Below are 23,638 nucleotides of genomic sequence, written 5' to 3'. Positions count from 1 at the left end.
AACCCCCCACAGAACTCAGAATCTGTTATCATCCTGTAAATCTTAAGCTGAGAATGACTGCCATGGTCCGTCAGGCACGTCCCACATGGCCTTAAGGTCTTCCAAATGCCTCACTGCAGAGTGATGCCATGAGCAGCTCCAAACCAGCAAGCAGCCCCACTCTCTGCTTTCTACAAAAATATTCCAAACACAAATATTTGTTGTCAGTAAAACACCAAGAAAAACATGCTCAACTTTGCACCTTTCAGCATGGTTTGGAAATTAATGACCCATGAGTTGGCAGCACACCTTCTCCTTCCTTGGGTTTGGGATAACTCAAGTAAACTATAACAGCAAAGTGCAAAACAAACAAGAGACTTCCCAGAGTGCTGAGGTCTTTAGCAAATTCCTTTTTCTTAATCTCCATTACTGTATAACTAGGTGCTGTTTGTGAGTTTTCTGTGGGAGGAGGAAGCCGGCTCTTATCAAGTGGAGGAAATCAAGGGTCAGAACAAGAGCTGGGCACTGCTTAAGCCTCCCTTCAGGTTTTCTTTCTTCCATCATCATGCTAATCTCAGCCTGAATATTGCCCACAGGTAAAAAGCCAAGCCTCCCTGCAGTTAGGAGAACAAACAGGCAAAAGAGATTATGATCTTAAAAGAAGATGGGGGAAGCAGGTGTTACTTGCTGCAATGCTTTTGAGGGTCAGCATAATTCTAGCAGGACTAGTCATATGTTAAGTGATTTACCTGACAGCAGGGACAGTGTAATCCCTCTCCTTTTCTGTACCACACCAGGTATAGCAGGCAGTGTCAAGCTTCAGTGGGCTATTTGAACGTTGCAGTATCACCAGTACTTGTGTTGCTCTTAAGCACCTGTCTTGATCAAGACAGAAAGCTGCAAGCTACTTCTGTACACTCAGCATCAAACTGCACAAGGCAAGTCCTCCAGTATTTAAAGGGAAACCAGCAGAAGTTACTTGTGAAGCCAGAAAGGTGAGACAAGCAGACGCATCTGTACTGTCCCAGGCTCAGTAGTCAGACATGTTTAACTGTTTGTCCACTATGTAACTCACTATATGTGGCCACCAAGTACTATTCACGCTGACAGCTGCTTGCTCGGGGCTGACCCAGAGACGCAAGGAGCTGAGGGCTAAGCATAAGCTAATTGCTAAACTCAAACTAATAACCCTGCAGCTTTTGATCCACTCAGCAAGTTAAAACTGCATCTGACATACTGCAGATTTTCCCCAGGACTCCCTGCAAACCTGCAGCACACACTCCAAAGGCACAGTTGCAGCTCACCACACGGCATTCCCATCAGAGCTGCCACACAAAGAGGCAAATACTGCTCCTGGGTAGTGTCTTATCAAAAAGGACTCCTTTTTGGTAGTAATTGTTGAACAATTTATATGATGATAACCTTCCTCCCATAACATATGCCAGCTTTATCCAAGCAGTTCTGCAACCTGAACTGTACTAGCAGTCTTGGTGGAGAGTCATTCCTGCAGCAATGCGTTTTCTCTTAGCAAGCTCAGTGTCTCTTGTCCAATTTTGAAGTGGAGTTAGCTGCTTTCATTCTGGATTTTCATTTTAGCTCAAGCCCACAACTAAGCTGTACGTAGATTTGAGCTGTGCACACTTATTGGAAGTGGCAGGCTCTGAATGATGGCATGCTTCCAAACTTGTGAAATAATTATGTTCACTGCAGCCCTGCTACATCCAGGGAGCTTGAAACCCACTCTCACCAGTTCCTATGACCTAAAATACACTTGAACTGGGTTTGGGCAAGACCAAAACAGTCAATAGTACCTGTGAAGATCAAGGGAATATCAGTAGACAGGATCAGTCAATCCAAAATGCTGGAGTTCACATTTACTAGAGGGGTGTTGAACAGCCAACTGACCACATCTTTTGTTTAAACAAAATAAAGACTAGATCCTTGTTAATGTGTGACTGCCTGTGGTACACTCCCACAGAGCAGCTGCAGCAGTTGGGTAAAGTCCCTGTGGAAACCAAATCTACCTCATCCTCTCTAATGCATCCTGGAAATGATCCCATCAATGAAGAATTCAAGACAGGGAAGAAAAGATGGCTGGTCTGTAGGCTTCAGCCAAAGCCATTGTCTCTTTGGGGTCAGTTTGGGAACCTACAGAACATGGTAGAAATCCCAAGTAGAAATCCCTGTGGAAGCATCATCACTTGATGTAATGGAAAATGATACAAGACATCCTCATGGGTGCTAGGACCCCTACCATTCCAAGCTCTGCCTGCAGCAGGACTATGTACAAACCTTTGTGTTACCAGGAACAGAGCTAATTTAGTCCTCAAATTAGTTAGTCTGCGGTCTTTACATAGTAAAGCCAAAAGCAGTTTAAGAAAAAGCTCTGAGCAGAAAGTATTATGTTTGGACAGACTGACAGAGCACCAATATAACTATACTGATGCCACTTAAACCCCTTCCTTACAAAAATGTAAGCTCTAAGTACATGCATGAGCACCCTTTTTAGCATGAAACTAAAAATAAACTGTTTACTTATATAAATATTAGATATGTGAAAAAACTGGCAGGATGAATCAGAGAGGTGGTTTGAAAAATGCTTCCAGGACTTGCCATTAACAAGGCTGACGGCATGTTGGTTTCTTAAATGATTGCACAGAGAGCTTTTAAGAAATAAAGAACACTATAAAAACATTTCACAGAGCAAAGTAAACACTCCACCCTAATAGGAAGTCTCTCCCTGCTTCAGATCAGACATTTTGTTATGTTTTCAAGCCTGAATTTCAAATCCAGTCTCAGAAGTCACAGTCTGATAGCTATTGGACAAAGCTCCAGTAGCATGCAGTGAGGCACCTTATTCCAGGCAGTGTTCTCACAGGAAAAAAAATTAAAATCAGTGTTCTGGGTTTGTGTTCAATTTCCTGTGCAGCATATCTTGCTGTCAGGTACACAGGAAAATTCAGACTCTTGAGCTAATTATGAACAGCAACTTAGGAGCCACTAAGAACTCCAAACTGAAAACAAAGCTTCATAAGTCAGCATGAGACTTAACTGATTTTAGTGCTTTGGATTTTGTGACAAACTCAAGCCAATACCATACATGATCAGCTGCTTTCAATGTCTGATGCAAAATGCATCAATTCTAATTAACAAAGTTCCATCAATGTATTCCAGCCCCCTTGGATTACTCCATTTGATATTAAAATAGATATATGCTTGATGTGACATTTCCCTGAGCTCCTGAAAAAATGCCACTGAAGCTTTTTGCATTCATCCCATTGAACCATCCAGTGGTGTTTAATCCTTTTTGCACATTTCTGCCTAGTATTGTATCTAACATAATTTCACTGTCAGGCTTGCGCTGGGTCTTCTGGCTCACTGCAGGTTTGAATCCAGAATTAACCGCACTAAATTGAGAAGTCAGGACACATTTGCAAGTACAATAGCAATAGACTTTTTCCACCCAGAAGTCATCAAGAGAAATCACTCTAGGACAAATACTGTGGTGATAAGGAACACCACACACTAACAATCATATAACTTCCTCACCTCAAATATTAGCTATGTCTAGAACAGATGAGCCCAACTATTTGGAGGTCCAAAAAGCACTGAATTTGAATGTTTTGATCATTTGCCCATTTGGAATAAACAAGATTACTTTTGGCTTGTAGAGTGTGAGGAAGTTCCTTCTCTATGCTTTTCCAAAAAAGAAGAGGAACGAAAAGCACCACTCAAAAAAATACGTGTTCCCAGAACATTACAGCAATAGTTCGTAGAGGCTGTGAAAAGCTAGATAAGCATTAGTTCTCCTGCAAACAGGATCGAACTTTGGGTTTTTTGAAATGAGTCCATCCTCAATCACTAGCACAGTTGGTTTTTTTGCACAATGAGTTATTTTACTCTTTCAGTAACCAGCTCCATATATGCTTAAAAATACAATCCTGAAAGTTTCAGAAACTTAAAGTAGGAAAAATGACTTTCCCCTGTTTTAGCCAGTATACCAGTATGAGTTGCCTGAACATTAGGATGACAAACCACCATTACACCACTCAGAAATAATATTTATCTACTGAAGTTGTGTCTGCTGTAGAGTCATCAACTTGGAGCAGTTTTAAAAAAAGGCACTAAATTATGAAGTAGAAGTGTTTAAACACAGCTTTATCTACAAAGAATTTGCATGACAGTTTTGCTCTTTTATCAAGAGCTGGCAAGCAAGAATTTAGCATGGTTTTATGATCTTGGCACAGCGTGGACTGCAGCTGATGTGACCATTTAAAGCCCAATCCAAACACTTACAAACTTTTGCCATTTACTGACTCCATTCAGTACACTCAGACGGTTACATCTAGTCTTGCAAGAGTGGTCCCATCAGCCCTGGTCCCAGTAGGACTGATTTGTTTTGGTGACCTAAACTCCACCCAGACCCAGCCAAGTGCCAACACTTTGGATGTGGAGAAACATTTTATTGCAGGACTGGCATCGGTACCTACTCCACCCTCTTCACAGCACTCAAAAGTACAGGGCACAGCCAGGGCAAAGTGAGGTAGAAAGTGCTGTTTCTAGACAAGTATCACAAGGAGTATTGGAAGGCACCCAGATCTTATTTTCTTAGCCCAAACCCAACACAAAGCTCTGTGGCAGATAAAGAGGATGCTGACTTGTAGAGCAAGATTTCTGACGTCTGTTCTGGGTCTGCCACCTACCTTGTGAGCTAGGACAAATTATCTTTTCCTTCTCTGCCTCAAAAGGTTTCTTATCTATTTCAAGCTCCCTTGGAGAAGCCAAGGACAGGGAAGGGAGGATACAGCTCATGGTTTATTCATATGAGCCAGGGGTGCAAGTTGCCTCCCACATTGTGACTGACAAAACATCAGTAAGATGTTTTAGTGTTGCTTCGCAGTTATGTCTGAAAAGCCCGATATCAGCAAGAAAGTAATACTTATCTCTTGCTTTAGGTGATAAACTTCCCAAGTAACAAATACTCTTCTCAACATGTGCCATTCCCTGTGCATCACAGAGCTCTGATATTACCTTGGCTTTCTGGGGACTACAGTAGAGAGCAAGAACATGACAGAACTCCTCTAATTTATGCTAACAACCAAACTACCTCATCTACTACTATCTCTTCTGTGATTAGTCTGATATAAGGACTTCATAACCTAAAAGGCAGAGACCCTTTTGTTCAACAAACACTGAAAACTAAACGCAGCAGAGACTTTGTATCTCACATTTTTCTGTCACTACTATTAGCAACTATTCCAATGCCAACATTTTACCATAAAAGTTTTGAATTTGTTAAAACAAATTTTCTTTGTGTGGAAACTTCCTGTCAGAAGGCTTCCTACCACATCTGCTCTTAAGAGCCTGTGTCCATAGGCTCTGTTGAGCAAAGCACCCTGTGAAGAGGAGTCAGGAGATTAGTCATGACTACTAGTGATCAGCATCTTCATACTGCTAAGAGAGCACTGTTTACATGTCAACAAATGTTCAGCAATACATGCTTTATATCACTTAAAACTGACCACAGCTTTTCTTCCTTTCTTATTGCTCCAGACCCATTTTTTCATGGTTTCCCAACCTCATAATGATTCTTAAATCAACAATAACAGGAAAAAACCTTAAGACTATACTGTAATGTATAAAGTATCCAATCTCATTTTCTACTAATCATACTTGAGGGTGGTAATTATTTGGGCAACACCTCCACTGAAGCCACCAGTTTTTCACCCTGCAGGTTTCATCTGGTAAGGAGAACTCTCTCTATATATGTATCTATGAATCATATTTTCACCCAGACTTTTGACAGAGATACTTAACATTTAATAAATGGTTGACTTTTTGTAACTTAGGACTAGAACCAGCAGAAGTTTCACTCATATAAGCAGTTTCCACTTAGTTAACCATTGATACTGTGCACATCCATAATAACACCTCGTGTAACTAATGCTCTTCCACACAGAACCAGGGAACCAGTGGTAAAAGGTATTTGCATGAGAGCATGGACAAAGCCCACACCTGGAATGAGTCTTTAACTATGTTCAAAGTAGTTATGGGGCAGATACCACCATTCTATTCTCCTGTACTTACAGGGAATGAAATGCTTCCAAGAGGTAGATTTCAGACACATGTACCAAAGAAATTAATTGCATTGGTAACTTTCCAGTGAGTGGAATTTGTTATGTTTGTTCAAAAGCAGCAATCCAGGAGAGAAAATGTAGCCTTGATATTTTGCTTGCATAATCAGCAAATGAGCCAAAAAGAATGTCAACACACACATACACAAAAAAAAACAACAAAAAAACCACTCACAAAACAAAAAAAACTAAACCAAAAAACACTGCACCACACAAAACTAAAAGGTTGACCAGAGGAAAAAAAAAAAAAACCACAAACACCAACAACAAAACAACAAAATAAAAACCAACCAACACAGATTTAGTGACAGTAATGTTAAGATTAGAATAATCCAGAAAGTGGAGGAAAATTAAGAATATCGGGCCACAGTCTTCAGTCTTTTGTGCCTGTGCTGTTGATGTGGTGCAAGGATGATGGATTTCAACTACTGTATGGGTATAAAGCCAGAAACAGCTGTAGGGAGAAGGTATAATATGGTGGATCACAATGGCCCGATCTCCTAATTACCTACCAGTAGGAAAATGTCACAGCTTGCCATCACAAGCTCTAATTCTGTCTTATTCTAGCCAACTACTGCCTGCACTCAAGATACTCTAAACTGATTCTCAACACAGACTGGGCTCTCAGCTAGTCAAAAAAAGATAGATAGTACTTAATTATATCACACTTGTAACCTTCGCAAGCTGAATGCTGCTTAAGACAGCATAAACCTGATAAGACACCATCCTAACAGCAGGTCAAAGGATTTGTTTTATCACAGGAGAGAACTGCAGGGTGAAGCCCAAGGGAATTGATTGTTGCAGCTGTCTGAAGTTCAAGAATTTGGATTTGCACATGCTGCAATAAAAATTTGATTTTTCAGTTTAAATAGATGAAACCAAACATCAAAACAGTTCACACTGCACTACTTGAGCCACCAATGGCCAGCCTTGCATTAATAGAAACCACGACCAAGGAAGAGGTAAGCCAGAATTAGCAAATACAGCACAACAAAAGAGTCATTAACTTCGACCAGACTTTGCACCACAGCTCCTTGTTCACAGATCCTCCAGAGATTAGCCAGTCCGTCCCACACTCAAGATATGCCTTGTAGGCTGACAACACACCTTAGAGGAGTCATGTTGCTCTTTCACTGGAACAAGTGGAATGGACAACAGGTGGGAGCACCAGATGCATGGGGAGAGGATACATGGCCTTTGAACCCTCCTTTCATACTCAAAGGAGAGAGGCTGCTTCTGACAATTGTCCAACCACCATTTGTTTCAAAGGCATCAGCAAAACACTACAGAACAGGCTTGCCTCAAATGAACATGTGTTTCTAACAAAAGCTGAAAGAAGGTAGCAAACAAATCCAAACACCCTCAAGACCAAAGTAGTACCTGGCTTTTAGAAGATGGCAAGCAGAAGAAAATACATTTCATAACAACACCAACAGCACCAGAAAGTCTTCCTACTTTCCTTGGTTGTAAAATGGTCTAAACAAGAGGAGGAGCTTTCAAGGAATTAGATGTACCAGCATTATCCACATTTCTAAGAGAGCATTCACAAGTATTGCCTTCCAAGACTATTTAAGTTTAACATACACTGTTTTCAAAACACATTGTTGTTAACAACAGGAACATGAATAAATAGCATTTTACGTTAATACCTTAGTCTGCCTGTCCCCCAGGGACAAGGAGTGTAAGAAATGGGTGGGTCTGTGTGGGGAAGACAGCAGCTCTGAAAGGATTTCTCTAACCCTTAACTGCTTGCAGCTGCTATCTGTGCCACACTCCATCAACAAGCCCGGCTTTGTCTCAGGCTGTTTCTGTGCCTTGCTCAGCAAAGAGGGAAATATCACTGTCTAGACCTCCTTACAAAAGCACTTTCAATATTTTCTGCAGAAATATTCACCCTTCTCCAAATAAGACTTTTACCATTTTCACATGAGAATGAAGATGTGGTTATAAAATAAAAAAAACACACCACCAGAATTGAGATAACTGGCAAAATACAGTAAACTCTTATTTACGCCTTGCACATTTTCTTCTTAAAAGATATTTTCCTTGCCATAAAAACCACAAAACTGAAGCAAAATTTTTTTTTTTTGGACAAAAAGCAGGAATTATTTTCTTCTGTTTGTTAATAGCAAGTTTTAAAACGCTGTCTGAAATGTGCAGAGAGAAAACTACTCCATTATATTGGCTAGGGAAAAAGAATGAAAAACAGACAAACAGTATTTGTGATACTATTTCTTAAGAATGCAATGGGTAACATCTCAGGTGAATCCGTATCTCTCCATTGTGATCAATCATTCACTGTCCATTTACTTATTTCCCATACTCGAAGAGATGTTGTTTTTAAGCTTCTGTACTATGAATAGCCTCAATTTCTCCATATGACAAGATGGAGATCTATTTCAGAATACCTGTATTTCCACTGCTACATCTTATTTCTCCCTTGTTTGCACATCAGCACCAAGAATATTTATCTTACTTGTAAAATTCAGTGAAGCAGACTAAAAAAACCAACCAAACAAAAATACCCACCACAAATAACCAAAACTCGTTAAGCAAAAGGTGTTACCTGCTGCACACTTGAGGCTGTTATCTCTACCCAGAGCTACAACAGACCCCTTGCTGGTGTTAAAGTCCATCCACAAGAAAAGACAATGCTGAAAGAGAGCACACAAAAAAATCCCAAACATTTTCAGTCATCTTCATGCTTGGTCTTTCATGGGGTTTTCTAGCCAGTCTCACACTTCAGAGCTACTCAAAGCACACAGGGACAAGAGGAATACAAGGGTTTATTCCAGTCACCATTGGTTAAGAGGAGCAGAAAACACAAGCAGCACCGAAAGCAGCAAGACACTGACTATTCCTAATTTTAAATGCCTTCCTGTACAAATGAGAAATTTAAAATAGCATAAAAATCCATAAAGTTTCTTAAGTTCTAAGGGTAGTGGGGCATAATTAGAATACAACAAAGTTGTCAGCAGCTAGAAACTCCCCATCACACACAAACACAGCACCTTTCCAACAGAAGATCTCTTCATCAGAAGAAGATAGTCCAATATAACAAATTTTCACTCTTTTGAGCTCACAGAAGGCTTCACACAAAGTTGGGTCAAGCAACAGAAAACCAAGTAGAAGGCACAACACAGCATAATCCAAAAATACCTTTTTTTTAAGCAAAAGAAGACCAATGCACGCTGCAAGCTTTGTCCCTCCAGGACACCCAGCAGAGAGTCTCCACTCTAAAGCACCACCCAAAGAACTCCTGCTCCAGTTAAAAGAGTACAGGCAGCAATCACTTGGCACATACCACAAAACCACCTGCAGTTCTCCCCCTCTCTCGCATCTAATTACCATCCCCATAACGAGCTCGCTCTGCTAACGCACATCAGCTTTCTGCTGCAGCTGGTCACAAACGCTCCGCTCCTGGCTGAAGGGATTGTTCTAGGGTTACTTTGGTTCCCCCCTTCCTTCTCAAACAACTAAGACAATCCTCTAAATTCAAAGCTTAATCTGGTTCAAATTTCTGCTCAGTGCATGCTAAAAAGATGTATTCCTGAGGAAAGGAGTCTTGCATTCCTCTTGCACTGCTCTCCCTGCAGCTCTGCTCCCCAAGACCCCTGCCACACACAGGCCCCCACCTCATTGCTGCACAGGGGCTTGTCCGCCTACCTTGTATGATACAATGTGGGCTTGAGAAAAATCAGCATTTTCCATCAAAAGTCTGGTTTGACCAGAAATTTCCAGCCAGGTTTCCTTTACACTGAATATACTAGAGGTAAATGACCATAGCGGGAAGGGACTGCTTATCCAATTAAATGATTATGTTTACCAAATCATCCTATTTATTTTTAATCAAATTCATTGATTTATTTCTAAACCAACCCTTAAGGAATATCATTGTTTCTCTTATTTCTATTACAACCGATTTTTTAATCTGATTTCAATTATTACTCAGTTATAAGTAGGGTGTAGCCAAATTAAATTAATTTGTGAACTGACATCCCTAATTTACAAAAAAAAACAGCTGTACATCCAGCTTTTTTCCTATTCTTCCACTAAGAAAAGCTGGAAAAGAGAAAGCCACCAGGAAAATGTATGACAAACAGCTTTATTAGTTCTTCTGCATACTTCTAACCACCACTCTTCAAGCAGTATGTCCTGCTTCCAGGGAGGTGAATGGCAAAACTCATGCTGGTTCAGCAGAGTGAAGTGTGCCCACACAGCTGGAAGGGAGCCACAGATGATATTTCCAGGTTACTGGTCCAGGCGCATCCCACATCATCTGTTGCACACATGTGTCCAGATGTGGGGTTGGCAGCCTCCTGTTGGAGGGCAGTCACATCTTACACAAAGACAGTTGCCAGGCTGGGCAGAGTATGGCACCCAAAGTATCTGCAGATTTTCCAGGGTCAATGGATCACAGAAGGTGTAGAGGGTTTGGGTTTTTGGTTGTTTTTGTTTTAATCTATAGACAAAAATAACTCTCTACTAGAATGTGCTATAAGAATGGCCAAATGAAGGTTGCACACTGTGGCCATCCTGTGCCTGTATGCACAGAAGAGCTGGAAAGAAAAAGGTACACATAGATCGTTTCCAGAAGAACATAGGAAATCCTCACCAGAGGGAGGACTTAGGCCAGTGACTCAGTTTGTTGCAAAGCAAAATGACTACTTCAGCATCAATTAAATTATGCTGATTTACAGAAGTTGATGCTTTGTGTCTAACGAAGTTGCACAGACAAGATTTCTCAGTCAACTTTTATCCTCCAAGAGCTTGCGTGTGTCATCTCCACCCTCTCCCCCCTCATTTTGAGTATTATTTTAGTAACACCCCCCCACCACCCCATGGAAGAGAGTTGAAATTTTTCTTGGAAATAGGCATTTACTCTCCGTTATAGTTAAAACATCAGAGGCTCTGGTCAGACAAAGAGGCACACTGGAGTTGCATTTGTCACATTTCTCACAGACAGTGCTCGTCAGCAAAACAGAGAATCAAATGCCTACAAAATAAACCTACCATGCTACCATTTCTTGCCATTTTTAATGGGTCTTTCAACATTCGGTTATTTTCCTTACGGTCCCAGCTTCTGCATAACATTTCCATACTCACAATACTTGAGAGTTCCTATCTCTCCTGGTAAGATACTGCTAAATTCCTGTTCCTGATGTTAAGATACATAATAAAACTTGAGTTTAATAAAACATCTTTAAAGACAACACCTAAAAACATCTGCTAGGGGAGAAGAACAGGAGTTATTGTGTTCAAAAACCTCACGATAGCTAAGCTATGAGGGTGCCTGATTCATCAGTCAGTTGGCTGAGAGGCACAACTCTCTGAACTCTGACTTTTTCCAAGGCCTACCTCATTCCTAATTTTCTCTTTATGGGCCCTGTTTAAATTTTTCAGATTAAACAAAAAAAAGAGAGATTTGGGTAGGAACGAAATGTGGGGAGCTTCCAGGTCTCTTTTTTCCCTCTGAAATTTAAAAAGCTTGGTGTCATATCCATGTGGAACAATGAAATAAAACATGATCAGAGAGGAATAGGGCTGCTCTCACTACAGATTCTTGCCTCCTGCAAAAGCCAACCCCCACACATCCCCGTCTCCCTTTCAGCAGAAATAACAGACTCGGCTGTTCACTTTTCAGGACTCTGGCATAATGAAGTGGGTAGCAGGACCGTGATCCTTTTTTTGGCACTTCCATCAGGCTTCTGCCCTCGGCAACTTTGCCTGCACCCAGCCCTAGATCTGGATGAACTTGTTGGCCTCAGTTTCCCTCAAGCTCTCCAAGTCTTCCAGTTAGAGGGCATCAGGTCCTTGCAAGTCAGATTACATACGTCAGCTCAATTCTTCAGCGTTATTTCTGCCTGTCTTTCAGCAGATTGACACAGAGTGGAAAAAAAAAGAGGATCCTCAGTACTGGACTACTTTGCCAGTAATAGTTGACTTTCCCTTTGATGACTGGGTAGCTTGCAAATGTCTTCAAAGGGTGTTCCCCAACGAGCCAGCAATGTCACAAGACTCGTAGAATCAGACTTCCAGGCCAATATTGCTTGGAAGAGACTTCTGGAGGCATTATTTTTTTTCTATCAATCCTAGCAGCATAATGGCCATGAAATTGTTTCCTGAGAGTTCATAGATTCATGGAGTTCCTGTGGCACATCACCTCTGGGCCTGCATACTGTTATAATCCAAGATTCTCCAAAGACCTCTGCTGTGCCATCAACAGCTTTCATTTCACAATTAATCTCAACTTATTTGGCATTTTTCTCAACAGTTCAGCTTCTAAAGACATAGAGCTGTAGAACAACGTTGACTTTCATGGTAAAAAAAAATAAAAATGCCAGATTGTAGAGGGAGGCAGAACAGAGAACCTTACAAATTCAAAGGCCACAAGTCAAAAGCACCCCCAATTAATTTTACTAGTTCAACACACAGTGAAAGCTGGTTTGCTATCGAGCCACATCGGATGTGTGGATTCTCAATCATTTCCCCATTAGTGGAGCTTTCATAGCATCTCTCCTGGGCACATTCAGACCTACTCATGCCTGAACTCACACTTCAATCTTTCCTTTCCGTTACAAGATCTCTCTCTCCTACTCAGCAATTTATTGCCGAATATTACAGAAACAAAATTATCTTTGACATTTCTGCCCTTCTGGTGAAGTCAGTTGACATTAGTCAGTGGGTTCAGAAGTTGAGGAGAGAGGAGTATGGTTGTGTAAGGAAACAAAGCGTAGGCAATGGAGCTAAAATGGTCTCACAGTTTGTAGACCAACCTTGTTTTTCTCAGGGATATGACTCCCTCTTTAAATGCCTGTCCTTGCAAGGCAGAAATATTCAAGGCAAGGCTAAAGCTGAGAGCAGAATTTATCACAGAGAGGTTGAAATGTGTAATGTGTTATGTTTTACTCTTATGGGATGGGAATATAGATAGAAAATACCATGTTTTATCCTAGGAAGTGGGAGGTATAGAAAACAGTTGCTGAGGGCATGATCACTTACTTACATAAATTAAGTATAGACATACTATAAAAGCAGATCACCCCATGTATTATTGAATTAAAAAATAAATATTGCAATTATTTATATAATAGTTTCCTGTTGCTGAAGAGACACTTGTGACTAGCTTTCCAAGGAAGAAGCATTTCACAAGCAGCTATCTAATTCTAGCTGGTATGTCATGTTTAAAAATGATATCTTTTTCAGAGTGTTGGGCTCACCATCCATTTGCGACAACAAAATTCCCTACAAATTTCAAATTTCTCCCTCCTTTTTTCTCTCTGCTACCAATACTGCCCTGTGTGTCTGAATGATGTTTCTCTACAAAGAATGATAAACCTGGTCTTTTCTCTGATCTTTTTTTTTTTTTTTTTAAAAAAAACACCACACTTACTTCCATTGATTACCAGCTACTGAATTAAGCACTCTGTTTAATGTCCTGTGGTTGGAAAGATATTATTGGGTGTGGTTTTTTAACTTCCAGCAATTTTGCCCATCTTCACCTAAGAAAAGTGTTTAGTATTTGTCCTTATCTTGACCTTGCCTTTTGAAATTATTTCTGTCTTGTAAAAGATGAAATCTCAAATCCTTGCTCTCAGAAACTTGTAAGGATTCCAAATCCATCAACAGAACAATCTCTTGCTGCAAGAAATGGAAGTAAATCTCCCCCATTTTCAGACACACCAACCAGCTTTATACTTACAACCATTCCTCCAGCATTTAATCCAATTAAGAGTCACTCCCTGGATTTTAAAGGTCTCCAATGTACTCATCTCATCCTACTGCTCTGTTCTCATGTTAACTTGATTCCCCAGAGTCTCCCAGCGACTCATCTTATTACTTTCAGTTGTACTTCTGTTCTGTCTAATTCACCCCAGTGGAAGATTGTTATTTCATTTGTGTGGCTCCATCTCTTTGGGATTCTTTCTCCTGTTATTTAATCACTTCCTGTACAACAAACTCTCATTTTAAATTAGGCTATGCAAAAAATTGATGGTAAAGCATTTTACAACATGCTCTTAAAAAGGCTCACAAAGGAAAAAAATGTTGGATGACAGTATTTCTGAATGTGAGTTGCTTGTGAGCTCTTCAGCAAGAGCTCCGTTTAGAAACCACGTTAATGAAACCACTGAACTTCATAAACCCAGTTTTTGAGGAATTAAGTAGATCTTTGGTGGTCAAGACCAGCTGAATGTATTCCAGCATTAGAATAGTGAGTAGGCTGTGTAAATGGCCTCTGAACTGCTAAATTACATGGCATTGTTTTTACTGAATGATTAAAACACTCCAACACCCACAAAGAACTTCCAAAACAGCTGAACAAATGCTTTCAGAGGGTGTCACACTTTTTCCTTTCCATATTTGAGACATGCTCTTTTCCATGAATATATTCTTGTAAATAAAAACAGTTGGGCAGATGTTTGCAGAAAACAAAGAAAGGGCGTCAGAAAACCCATCAAAGCAAAATTAGTCCCAGTTTGAGCTGGAGAAATGGCTCACACTTTCTCTTAAAAAATAAACACAGATTCATCCATCTTTCTCAGCAAGTCGCAACCCATATTCATTGTACACAGTCACCTGAGCAGAGTTGAAGACCAATGTAATAACTGTGCAAAACTCAGCCATCACCCAGAGAAGGAAGAGTACAGAGAAAAGAATAACACTAGAATAAAAAGGCCAGAAATACTTTTAAAAACAAAACACATCATTAAAGGAGAAAAAAGGTTCCATTAAAAACGCATTCTCTAATGTCTGAGACAGTAATGTTCACTTTTATCTTGTACTAGCACCACGAGGCCTAAAATGATGACCCAGAACTCTCATGCATGATGTTTTTAAAACAAACTACAAGAAAGTCCTTGTCTTGAAATATTTACTGCTTCAGCATGGGAGGCAAGAGTCAGAGAAAAGAAAATCAAGGCATCAAAGATTTGTAGCAGGGAGAAAAGGAAGAGAATACGCTTTCCCCTGATACCAGTTCAATGTTCAGCCCAACAGCTCCCTAGTATTTTATTTCCCTGGGGGAAGGATAAATCTCTGTCATTTAAGAACTGTTCACAATTTTAAACTATTTTTACTATGAGGTCTGAAGTGCTATTTTGTAAATCCATCATCCCAGTCTCTCACCAGTGGTGTCTTCATATCAATAAGGGCAGTAAGAAAGGTGCCAGGAAAGGAGGAAGGAGAGGTTCTCCTAGTGCACAGGAGGGAGCCAATGTAGCTGCAATCTTGTGGTCACAAGGATTAAGTTCTTCCAAAGTGATCAGGTCCAAGAATCTGGACAAGATTGCCTGCTGAGTTATCCCGAGATGGGTATCAGTGTCGCAATGAAATGGCCTTGGTGAAATGCTACAACACAGTTGCAGTTCTCAGCCATTTTTCATGACTATTTACAACTTGACATCAGCGCAGGGCTTTCCGTACCTGCGTGTTACTGGAAACACCTTGCATTCGTGCAGCACTCAAAACAGGGCTACGGAGGAAAGTGAGGACATTCCGGAAAAAATTAATCGAGTTTCAGGTCACTCCAGGACATGATATATGCCTCAACATAGGATACACAAACAGTTCTCTCCCCTATCCCAACCAGAGGATATAAATAATCAGCTGTCACAACACTGCATCATGTAGTTGTGATAACTCTTGGGCAATAAGACACCTGTGTGAAAGGAATCTTTCAAAGTTATGATGCCAGCTTTCACCAGGGTCAGCCTAGGGGCTGAACAAAGATCACTTCAGAGAAGGCAGGTTCTGGCCGTAAACAGGAAAAATTAATTCATACAGTGTCAGTTGTCTCCATCAACTCCAATATCTCTGTGAAAGCGAACTCGCACTTGAAGTTGAACATCTTGACACTAAAAACTTGACTTCGAAGAAATAGAAGTGAAGGCAATTTTGGTATTCACATGCCAGACATGAAAATAACCCCTCTTTGTACCTATATGCAGCAACAATGCTCCACTCTAACAACCAAGGCCAATGCTGAGTTGTGTCAACATATGACTCAGAAGAGGAGGAGGAGAAGATGGAAAAACAGGCCAAAGAAAGGCAAGACTGCTTAAGAAAAGCAAACAAAAAACAGCAGTCAAAGCAGCTGTGTTCTAAGGGGAGAGTGCGTAACTCAGAAATATGTTAAATTAAGGAGAAATTCACCTTTCATACTTCCTAGTACTTATAACAAGTCTGTCTCACATTCTCAGAGGGGGCAGGGGAATGAAAGACATACTTTGGGATAATTAAGCAAACATGGGATGATTAAGAAGGTAAAGTTGCTCTCCTTTCGATCCAAACCACCCTGACCACCGCCCCAGCTCAGAGCACATTCCATCCTTATTTTTCAAATCAGCCCACTCCTAAACTGCCAGCTGCTTCCCTAGTGGGGAATACAGCAGCTTTTGAAAGCAAGTGGGACAGAAGTCCACAAATCCATCAGGAGCTGATAAACCCCATGCAGGTATTTACAACAGAATGTTTCAAGGGAAGCAACCCCATCCTATATGTTACAATTCCTATTTAATAGAGCAGAGTAAAAAATCCCAGAGGATCTCATGTTTGTGCCAGTCCAAAAATCCTGAAAGAACAGAGGAAAGAGGCAGTTGCTTTTATTTGGTGGCCTCCCCAAGACAGTAATGCAGAAGCATTTAACAGGCATCAGAGACGTACCTGTGCAGAAAGGCGAAGTTAGCCCTAATTCATTGGAATTTCTTGCACGTCAGTGAGGCTTAGTATAGACTTGCATTTGAGCTAATAAACCAACAATCTGACTTTCCGATCAGAGTAGACTTGCATCCAAGGCATTTCAGAAGTCCTGCAATTTCAGCTTTTATTTTCATTGCAAATTAAACAGGAATATTACTGTTCAAGACTCTGAACAAAACAGAAGTAGTCTGAGTCATGTATAATTTTTGTACCAGTTTTTAAAAGAAAATCTTCTTTAAAATGTTGAAATTTGTTGTTTTGGTTTGGTTTGTTTTTAAATCAAATTTTCTGCAATTTTGGGGGTATTTGCTATTATCATAAATGGCGAGTCTGATTGTTTATCAATTTTGTGGATACTTTGCTTACATTTCGAAAGTTTTGACTTTGAGGATACAGTACCTTCCAACAGAAAAACGTTTCATCAGGGCATTTGAGTCCCAAGGATTCTCACCTGGGAGTGCACTCAACACCCAAGTGCACATGGATCATGAAAGAATTAAAAGTAATAGCTATTAAGTTAAAGAAAAATAAAGATACAGACTCTTAAGAGACATGAGAAACATTGCACAGCACTTTTGATGGCTATCACCTATTGACAAGGACATAGGTTAAAGTCCACCAAGGAAATATCAATGGAAGGGGATCCTCCTGCATCTCACCAGAGGCATCACTCTACATCATTGACTGGATCTCATCATTAAAAAGCCCATCACATTTGCCACAAGAGTAGGAGTGATAGCCCACAGCCCTGGCTCAGTTTCAAATGGGATTTTGCCTGCTTATAATTTCACTTGTGGTTTCAACCAGGAAAGTTGTTGTTTCCCTCTTGTTCTCAGAAATGCTGTTCTGCACGGATGGTGCCTGCATATGCTGCTTCGTTCCTCCTGACCATGACTACTTTCTTCTGAGTAATTATTCCCCTTGAATAAGGATTTCCACTGAATAATTACCCTAGTGAATAATTAAAAGCACTTCAGGATGAAGCTGTCTCTGGTTAAAATATATAGCAGAGCACATCTCCCATCCCACCTGCGGGACAGCTGCAGTGGCTGTACCCTTGGCCTCTCTGCTGAACCCTTCATTTTGAGCCTGTTTCAGAGCTGTCTATGGTCAAAATAAAGCTCCGTTAACAGACGGCTTATGAATAGCTAGGTCCTTGGCACGAGCCTTTCTGAGGATTTCTACTCACACTGTTACAGGGAGAGTGGCTCCTCTGGAATCAATTAAATCACACCACGCTGCACTAGCTCAGATCTACTCGGGTTATTGTCATTCCCTCCTCTTGCCCAAGCTCTGCAGCAAGAGGAGTTTGTGCCTCCACAAACGCTCTTCATCACAATCTCCACAAAATATGTCTCTTTGTTTTGCCCTGCTTTGTCTACACAACATGCTGGCGGTTGCAATATCAAGGTACTTGTATTGCCAGGAAAAGTCCTGGGTGTGAAAGGAAATTTTAATTTCCTCTTTAGCTGAGCACTTTACAATATGTGTTTTAATAAAACCGAGAGAGTCAAATTATTTGCTTGTAAATGCCAATGCACAAGAGAATTAACTAGGGCAGCAGCCGCCTGGCTGTAAAGCCTCTCTTGAGGGATTTCACATGCTCAGGACAGCCAAAGCATGGATCCCCTGAATAAATGTCTTCTAAAACTGCAAGTTTATACATTTAATCTCTATGTGAAAATTGCTGCTTTTGAAATCAGACTCATGATACGCCAAGGACCAGGTTTATCTCTGTTCCTCCAGTATCATCCATCAGCACTGAAGTCTGTCAAGATCCTGGTATCAGGGAGGTGTGACTGCCAATGTGTCCAACGTATCCTGTAACCTGGAGGAGATTACACAATATTTTTTATAGCTCCCAGCAGGAATAAATCTTGAGGGGTATTAGGCAGGATGGCATAATAGTCCTGCTAATCTGCTCCTCCAGAGATTGGGTTTAGGCCAGTAAGTTATGGTTTAGTATAAGAAAAAAAAAAACACAAAAAAGTAGAGGACAATCAGAAGCTGTAAGCTTAGATCCAATTAATACCCTGGGTGTTTAATTGTGCATCATTCTACATGCTGTAATTCCTCCACTGACACCTCTGTGCAGCTCAAAATGCTGTCAGTCACCTTAAGCTTTCACAAATCCTTCCACCAACCATAGGAGCACGACATGACTTCTTTGTCTCTCAGAGCTTAGTATAACATCTGGCACATTCTCCAAAATTGAAAGTCAGGATACAAAACTGTTAGGGAGTGGAGGACTGAGGGTGGCTGTGGAGAAGGGTACGGGAGCAAGAAGGATCTCATGCTCAAAGGCATCTGGGGTGGGTCAGAGAATGGAGGATGTATCCCTGGCGGCATGTGCGTTCCTAGAGGCTGAGCAAGCTCACCAGAAAAAGTACAATCACTACAAAACCTGCAATTTCCATTGCACCAGGGTAGCAAAAAACTGAGCAAATGAGGCAGGAGCTTCAACCCATGCAAACCCTCTCTGATTCAGCTTTTCTGCCAAAGGCAATTCGGAGTGTTTCTCTTGCAGCACTCTCCTACCAAGTGAGCGCAACACTCTTGGCAATATCTTGAATTTTGCTCGTATTAATTCTATATGAAAAGTCATTAGAAGAAATCACATCCTCAGTGTTATTGGTGGCTGTGTATACTGGGGCAGTCCTGTTTCTGTAATGGAGAAGACTGATACAAATTCTTACAAGTGAATGTAGTTACCTCACTGAATACCTACCAAATAATCCCTCCTTTTTCATGGGCTGCAATACAAACTGTGCAGTTAAACCAGCAGTGTGGCCAGATCTACATTTAAAAGCCTGTTGATGAAAGAACATCAGTCCTCAGTACACTGATGGGAATGCAGAAACAGACACCACTGGTTAGGAACATAAAGCAAAGGTAAAAAAAAGCAAGCCTCCTGATTCACACAAGGGAGAAACAATTGCTCTCCCTACCTGCCTGCCGGCAATGGATTTTTCCGTGAGGCTGCTATTCCAGGCTCTGCCAACAACATGAGTTTGTGAAACTCTTCCAATATGATTCACCTCAGTTTGTTTTCAAAAGATACACATATACACAAACACATGTACAGGAGGCACGTAAACTACATTTTCCGTTAGGAGCAGAATAGCTGTTTTTATACGTCTCAGCCAGAAAGAAAGAAACTTTTGGTTGAACGTTGTTCTGTCTGTTACTCTGTATGTAAACTTCACATATTTATTTGGATGCTACATCCACAGCATGTGATTGGAATGCATGGAAAAAAGAAACATTTGCCACATAATCCAGTTTCCATGTTTCTTTTGCTGTTGCACGTTATTAGCATGTTGAAAATCACTGCTAGCACTCACTTATAAAAACTGTGAATAAATCACTTCTTTGATCTCTTTCGAAAGTCAAAAGAAAGAATAGATAAGGTAGGATAAGGATTGCATTAAATTTGATTATGTCTAGAATTTCTTCAGTCCTGAATGCTTTTAGGGGACTGACTAAGCTAAAAATTCAAATTATTCCAATTAAAACATGGTTTCCTTGTGCAGCTGTCAAGAATAAATAGAACATAACTAGGACATTTGTGTGTGGTCAAAAGTCACTAGAACTTCCAAGAATATCAACACGATGTATAGAATCCAAAATGACCTTGACATCACCTCTGAAATCAATCACATGAAATCTGATAGAGACAAGTGGAGATTGTCCAGTGATAAAGGGAGTTTATGTGGTTCAGCAGCAGAACTCCAGCAGAAAGTAAGGGATAGAAAAGATTATACAAATATCAGTGGGATGCTGTTGCCATAAATTACAGTTCTTGTTTTGGGCTGTAGCAGAGGGAAAAAGCAGTAGAATAGTGTAGGCAAGACTCACAGGACAATTCTCATGCTCTGCCTGCTCAGCTGTGATGCTGTTCCTGTGATTCTGGTGCTCCAGCCTTTCAACAACTTGCCCAGGGACAAACTGGAAAGAGTCTGGAAGGGAGCAGTAGGAGAGGTATGAAAGGTGTTCAGATGTGAACTGGGTTTTGTCTGGGAAAAAGGAAGGAAGGAAGGAAGGAAGGAAGGAAGGAAGGAAGGAAGGAAGGAAGGAAGGAAGGAAGGAAGGAAGGAAGGAAGGAAGGAAGGAAGGAAGGAAGGAAGGAAGGAAGGAAGGAAGGAAGGAAGGAAGGAAGGAAGGAAGGAAGGAAGGAAGGAAGGAAGGAAGGAAGGAAGGAAGGAAGGAAGGAAGGAAGGAAGGAAGGAAGGAAGGAAGGACCAAGCTGGTGCCATAGATCATGTACACAGACATGTTTAAGGAAAGGCTGTTGGGGAACATCGACAAGGAGAATTTCGTACAGTTTTCAGCTGTGGTGGTTTGAGAAAAACCTTCTGACCTAGGAAGGTGCAGCCCTGAGAAGGGTCGCTGAAGCAATCTCCTTCACAAGAGGGGCTGGAGTCAAGGTCAGGCCACTGTCTGACGAAATAGTCAACCCCTCTGGCATATTCAATCCCAGGATTGGAGCATGCGAGCTTTGAGTCCTGTAACCTTACTTTCCAACAATTACAAGTGTCTGCAGTAAACAAGTCTATATCCAATTCCTCTTTGCAGTCAAAATGATTAATAGCTGAAGCCTTGAGCTTCTTAGAACTGATGGAGTTCTGCCACAGACTTGAAAGTAGCCCAGATCTCAAACTTTGAATGTATCATCTTCAGTGTGAAGTTGAAGGACAATTACCAGTTTTCTCTGCTATGGCCTTGCAAAATATTTCAGTCCATCGCATTGCAGGTCAGTTGTACTTCTCAGATACAGTTCATCAATATACACGGCTGGTATGAAATACAAGCTGTGACTCTTGCCCACCTGTACACACCTGCGTTTCACCAGCATATGTTTAACTGGAGACAGAAATGACAGTTCTTGAAAAATAATATTTTTTTTTTGAAATGCAGTGCGTTATTTTGAAGACTTAATTCATTTTCTGTGTTTGTTCTCAGTGTAAGCTTTTTATAAACCTGAATACAGTAGAGACAGTGAATGTTCTTTATCTTCTCTTCAGTAGTACCTTCAAAACAAACTGGCATGTGTTTGCATACACACAGACACATTAGCAGACTAAGTGGTTGACAATAGTATCTGCAGAGTGGAGATCTCCATCTTTTTTATAATTTATTGTACCTCATGTCATTTCCACTTATCACATCCAAAATAGACAGCTGGTTTTATGACCCTTTCTTATACTTCGCAGGGAACAATCCTTGCATTAACATCTTTCCTTCCTGAATTCCCTTAGTATTGTTTTTCAAGTCAGTATTAAGATAACTGGAAACTTTCATGGACATCAGATTGGTTTATTTTTTCATTTATTTTTAGAATTTGCCATGACATTTAAGTTGAAACATTTCTCTGACTTTTTTCTTTACATAAATGACACATTTATTTGGTTCAAAATAAAGACTTTTTTTTCCCCTACAAAGGTGAACCTGAAACTTATGCTCTCCCTGTAAACTTTCAGTTTTTCAAAGGGGAGGGCTGCCAAAGTTTTTCTGACATGAAAATAATTTGAGAATAAAAAAAGAACGTAGTTAGCATCCTGCTATCCCATGTAGCACCTGAGTTGAGGAAACCCTAGGGAAAAACAGTCAGTGATTATTTGAGATGCCTTTGTTTCAAAAAGAGAAATGGGCTTTCAGAAGCGTCTGGCCACATGTGAATTCTTTTGAACACAGAGGAACACAGTTCTTGCAGTCAGAATATTTCAGTTCTTTAAAAAAAAGAAAAAAAAGAAAAAAAAGAAACATATTTCTTAATATTGCAGTTGATTAGGAACAATCCACACGTACCAGAGATGTCATTAAGGGAGGATTCCTGGAAGAGAAATTTGTGCAGAGAGGTGAGTGACAATACAAAATATACCAGATGTCAAGGTATTTTACTATAGTGGTAGTGGAGATGATTTAAGACCGGTATGTGCAAGACAAGGTTTGCACATAAAGGCCTTTGGTCTTTTAAACAAAATGAAAACAGGCTGTGATACCAGCATAAAATATGATTATTACTGTAGTTATAATAGACCCACTATAAATTCACTTTTTGTCTAGCTTGGTCCTCTGCCATAATGTGTTGCAAACCATCACAAAGATGTCTCATAGCCTTCCTTGACTTAGCATCCAAAATGTCTTCCTTTGGAAGTATGACTCCAAATTTCCATGTCTACACCGTTATTTTAATTCCTCAGGTCATTTTGACACCATCTTGTATTTTTCAGATGTCACGTAGCTGCATATAGATAAGTATATACTATGTTAGGAGAAATCAAACTTGTTCTCAGGAAATAGTTTTTCCAAAATCCAGCTGTCTACAAATATTAGATACAAGCCATGTTAAAAGCTGTCCACCAGAGCACCACTTAACAATAATACTGCTGTTAGCAGATGAGAATAAATACGTTCTGCCTGTGTTTCACTGTCAGAAAGTCTGCTGTTTCCTGCTCTGAGTCCACTACAGCAAAAGGGAACATTTGCTAAAAAAGTCACAACTTTAATTTTAAAAGAAATTTTGTAATGCAATATAGCAGCAATTTTATTTTGAGAAGCATCTGGATTTTATTAGATGCAAATGCAGTTGGTAGAAGTCTGGAAAGGGAAAGGGATAAAAAATGTTCTCTCTGGAATATTTTAAACCAGAAGCATTCATCATGCTCAGCATACCCTTATAATATAACACAGGGCTTTAGGGTGACTGTGCAGTTCACTGCAAAGCTATTGCTACTGCAGTGAGTTTTGTATTTACGTTTTCACTGCCTCTGGCAACTTGCAAATGGTGACAAGTGAAATTTCCTTTCTTCTTTGCAGGATTCAGG

The 23,638-nt window shown here is 40.4% G+C and overlaps 1 long non-coding RNA gene across 1 annotated transcript in view; it reads right to left on the bottom strand.

Annotated features, from left to right (window-relative positions):
- The window catches only part of LOC139828449 (uncharacterized), a 154,060-nt gene extending 144,703 nt beyond the window's left edge, over positions 1-9,357 (bottom strand). The window contains exons 1-2 of the long non-coding RNA XR_011740047.1: positions 9,273-9,357; positions 8,680-8,767 (exon numbers count right to left, since the gene is read on the bottom strand). This is a non-coding gene — a long non-coding RNA (uncharacterized lncRNA). The remainder of the gene's footprint in view (positions 1-8,679; positions 8,768-9,272) is intronic.
- Positions 9,358-23,638: the final 14,281 nt, after the last annotated feature.

This window comes from Patagioenas fasciata, chromosome 7, assembly GCF_037038585.1.
Source record: "Patagioenas fasciata isolate bPatFas1 chromosome 7, bPatFas1.hap1, whole genome shotgun sequence".
Taxonomy (NCBI): domain Eukaryota; kingdom Metazoa; phylum Chordata; class Aves; order Columbiformes; family Columbidae; genus Patagioenas; species Patagioenas fasciata.
The sequence above is the reverse complement of the archived record's forward strand: the minus strand, read 5'-3'. Positions and strand labels throughout refer to the sequence as shown.